The sequence below is a fragment of the Acanthisitta chloris genome, unplaced genomic scaffold, assembly GCF_000695815.1.
Source record: "Acanthisitta chloris isolate BGI_N310 unplaced genomic scaffold, ASM69581v1 scaffold19738, whole genome shotgun sequence".
In the NCBI taxonomy this organism is placed as follows: domain Eukaryota; kingdom Metazoa; phylum Chordata; class Aves; order Passeriformes; family Acanthisittidae; genus Acanthisitta; species Acanthisitta chloris.
This window is the reverse complement of record NW_008685618.1, coordinates 1-4,841: the sequence shown is the minus strand read 5'-3', so window position 1 is coordinate 4,841 and position 4,841 is coordinate 1.

Genomic DNA, 4,841 nt, shown 5'->3' with positions numbered 1-4,841 from the left:
TTTGCAGCTGCTGAACATGAGGCTTGTACAAGAAACAGTGTGGCTAGCAGGACTAGGATAGTGACTGTCCCACTGGGACATGGCACTGATGAGGCAACACCTCAAATCCCATGTTTAGTTTTGAGCCCCTCACTTCAAGAAGGACACTGAGGTGCTGGAGCATGTCCAGAGGCAACAAAACTGGTGAAGGGTCTGGAGCACAAGTCTTGTGAGGAGTGGCTGAGGGAGCTGGGGTTATATAGCCTGGAGAGAAGGAGGCTCAGGGAGGACCTTGGCGCTCTCAACAGCTGCCTGAAAGGAGGTTGTGACAAGGTGGGGATTGACTGCTTCTCCCAGGCAACCAGCAACAGAACAAGAGGATGTAGTCTCAATCTGTGCTGGTGGAGGTTCAGGTTGGACATTAGGAGGAATTTCTTCACAGAAAAGGTTGTCAAATGCTGGAAGTGGCACCAGGGAAGTGATTGAGTTACCATCCCTGGAGGTATGTAAAAGATGTGTAGATGTAGCACTCAGGGACATGGTTTAATTTTGGATTGGGTAGTGTTAGGTTAATGGTCAGACTCAATGATCTTAGAGATCTTTTCCAACCTAAATGATTCTATGATATCAGAACTGAGATTAACTCAGTAGCAGCTGTGCTAATGACAGTTAAAATTCATTTATGCAATATGTTTATTCATTTATATATCAAATGATTCCATTTCATTGTGTCTAATGTTGACGCCACCTCAGTTAGGAAATAATTACTATTTTAAATAATTATTGAAAAATTAAACCCATGAATTTCTGAGAAGCATTAGCTGCGTTGTGTCCAACAAGTGTTGTCACAGATTTGTATGGTTAGGCAAATTAGTTACTTAATACCAGACTAGCAGATGTGAGAGAGATTCAGTACTGACCTGAGTTTTAAAATCCAAGTGAGCAGGTGGAACAGGAGGATTGTTAGCTGGTGCATGGCCATTTTTCTTGTTCAGGGTTTCAGGAAACAAGTTTATCTGCTCTGTTTGTCTGGAGGGATGTGTGAAGGAGTGTTTGAGCCCTTTGATGGGAGATGCTCAATCCTTATGGACAACAGTCCCTGTTTAATTAGAGTCTTTGCAACCAACCCCTCTTACTTAAACATTTATTTCCTTTTCTTCTGTTGAATCCATCATGAAACAACAAATTAGGATATACGAACGTGAAATGTTAATTCTGTGTTAACTGGATTCTGATAGTGACTTCTGCATGCAGAATCCTCCAATAACTTCACAAGTTGGTGTCCTGTTCAGATGCAGGTTTGCTTGTTGCAGGACTGTGGGCTGTGATGCTGATTGTTTTGTTGGTTATTAGAGCTTCCAAAGAAATAGAAAACAGATTAGCTAAAATGAAGATGAAAACTTCTCGAATAGTTGGGTCTATACCACAAAAACCACTTTGATACCCTTTCAGCAGTTGTTATATTTTAGCATTTGCTTCATTACTAAAGGTTGTAATATGATTTTTTTAATAGGTGTATTTCATACATATATTACATATAACAGTGGTAAATGCTGAGAAGCAGCTTAATTTTCTTGTAAAACCAGTGTACTTTGATTGCTGCATCCTCTGATTCTGAATACTGTACTATCTGCTTGGCTGTAAGTCATTGAGGGCATGTTTGTAAGTAATGCTGCTGTTCCAAGAGTGCCTTTTCTTGTTTTTTTATTGACCCTGGAGAATGGAGGGAAGAAAGGCACAACAGATAAAGTGGGTTGACTTTGGTGGAGCTGGAAAAGGATGTACCACAGGAAAGCGTATCCCTTGGAGCTTAACTACTCATCTCAAGTTCTGAAACAGATCTAAAGCCATGCTCACATGTGTAACTTTGAGCTCTCAAGTAGTGCAGATTGGAACAGAATGTTTTGCTGCAAAGTGCTTGGTCCAAGTTAGTACATAGAGCTACAGACATATAAAAGATTTATTTTTAGTGGGTTTTGGCTTGGTATGGAAGGATGGCATTAATTTTTTTAACTGAGTAAGTCTAAGGTTACACTGGGCAGTTTGTGCATATGTGAAGTGAAAAAGGACTTCTGTATTAAAGTCTGCAGTTATTGTCAGGATTATTAATAGACTAAAAGCTTTGTAGGGATGGGAGAAATCGAGGATGTTTACGGAAATGCTCATCCTTGCAAGCAGATTTTTGTTTTGTGTACAGGCAGTACATTGAATTGAGCAAAGGTTGCAGTAGTATTTGTAGGTGAGGAGTGGTTTGTGGGTCTTAATAGTCTTCAACTTCTCTGAGCAGCAGAGGGGGCTGCTATTGCTTTACTCCAGCCCCACATGGACTTGTGCAGTGTTTCTTTCTAAGGTTTTCCTTGTTCCTACAGCTGAAAGCCTGAAGCATGTTTATTAAGTGTAAGGAATAAATATGCCTGGAACAGATAGACTCAGTATTTTTTATTTGTGAAGTAATCTGTTTTTAGCATATAGGAAATGATGTAGGAATATTTTCTTTAAAAAATAATTATTAAACTTATTTTTGGATGGCTCTTGTGATGAGAACACACTCTGTAGTTCTCTGCTCTGAGTACATAGGAGAAAGAGAAAAACTTCATACTAGAAAAAGATTTTTTTTCTTCTGTATTTTTTGTGGCAGTCACATGTAAGGTATGTAGATTCTTCATGCCTTTCATGTCCTGAGCTGTCTAGCAGTTAATGCTTTAAAGGGTTTTTAAATTAAGTAATAATTCACCTAAAACTGTCAAAGAGGCTACACATTAAGACTTACTGTGATTGTAAAAAAAAAAAAAAAGGCGACAAACAAAAGCATTGGCAATTTTTTTCCTCTCTTGCTTCTTCCTGGTATTTTCCTTTTTAATTGAAACTTCTTCACATCACTCTCTTTCAAAGCTTAGGAACTGGCAAATTTTCTCTTCCCTTGGTCATTCTGAACTACAGCACTAAAGTACAATGAGTTAAGATAAATGGCTTAGGATAAACAATAAATCTTCTTTACATTTATTTAGTCTTCAACTTATTCTCAGTGACCTGGATGAAGGGACAGAGTGCATCCTCAGCAAGTTTGCTGATGGCACAAAATTGGAAGGAATGGCTGATGTACCAGCAGGCTGTGCTGCCATTCAGAAGGACCTGGGTAGGCTAGAGAGTTGTTTGGAAAGAAATCTAACAAAATCCAACAAGGGCAAATGCATGTCCTGCACCTGGGGAAGAATACCTCTGAGCACCAGTACCGGCTGAGGGCAAACCTGCTGGAAAGCAGCTCTGTGGAGAAGGACCTGGGGGTCCTGGTGAACAACAAGCTGTCCTTAGGGCAGCACTGTGCCCTGGTGGTCAAGAAGGCCAATGGTATCCTGGGATGCATTAGGGAGAGCATTGCCAGCAGGCCGAGGGAGGTGATCCTGCCCCTCTACTCAGCCCTGGTGATGCCAAATCTGGAGTATTGTGTCTGTTTCTGGGCTGCTCAGGACAAGAGAGACATGGAGCTCCTGAACTGGGTCCAGTGGAGGGCTACAAAGATGACAGAGGGACTGGGGCATCTCTCTTATGAGGAAAGGCTGGGAGAGCTGGGCCTGTTCAGCGTTGAGAAGAGGTGATTGAACAAGAGGGGAATCTTACCAATGCATACAAATACCTTAAGGGAGGGTGTCCAGAGGATGGGGCCAAACTCTTTTCAGTGGTGTGTAGCAGCAGGACAAGGGGCAACAGGCCCAAACTGAAGCAGTGGCAGTTCCATCTGAGTATGAGGAAAAACTTCCTTCCTTCCTTTAAAGGTGACAGAGAACTGGAACAGGCTGCCCAAGGAGGTTGTGTGGAGTCTCCTTTGGAGATACTCAATACCTGCCTGGGTGTGATCCTGTGCAACCTGCTCTAGGCAAACCTGCTTCAGCAGGGAATTGAACTAGATTATCTCCAGAGGTCCTGTCCAACCATTCTGTGATTTTGTTATTCATTCCGGGATTTACAATTACCAGTCAGAATTACCATGACAGTTTAGTTATTTTCAAGCAAATTTTGCTGGTTTAAAATATATGTTTTTTTTTCAAGCAAATTTTGCTGGTTTAAAATATATATTTTTTTTTTTTGTTCTTCTGACACAGAGCCTTACTTTTATATTGGATGGTAATAACACTAGAAATATTCATACTTGGAGATTCATATAAATCAATGCTTTTAACCTTTGATTTCTTTCTCATTTATATACTCCACAGTTTAGTGCTAATGATTCTGAGCATGCAGGATCATTTGGAAAGGTTATGCAACTGTCATTAAGATGTAGTTTGTTAAATATTAAAGCATCCATGGAAGGAATGCAGATTCTCCATTTCTCTGTAGATAGCAAAGTCCTTCCCTGTCTCCAGTAACCTGCAGTGTGCTTTACTACAAATATCAGTGCTTTGTTTGAAAAGTACTTCTTACCTGCTGTGCTTTTACTTGGCTGTGTTATGTTATGGTTTCAGTTGTTACCCAAGGCTTGTAGAGGTTTAACTGTACTTTTGCCTCTTCTAAGCAGAATTACTCTTACACCTTCACTTGCAGGTAAAACTGGTGTTAAATAATTACTGCTCTGCTAATTTTCCCTACTCTTTAAGTGGATCTTGAAGCTTGCTAATTGATATATGGGCTCTGCTTGTAGTAATGTAGGTATTCCTGATATGGTTTGTGGCTTATCTAAGAGCTTGTCTATCTAGTTCAGGTTTCTCATGCAAAATTCTTGAAATACTTAGTATATACATTTGACTGCTATGTTAAAATGTCACAGTCAAATTACAGGAATTTCTTCTATAATAAAATCTGTGGTGTTTTCCCTTTATGAAGGTTATCTTGCCACTTTTCAGCATGATTTGTAACAAATATATATA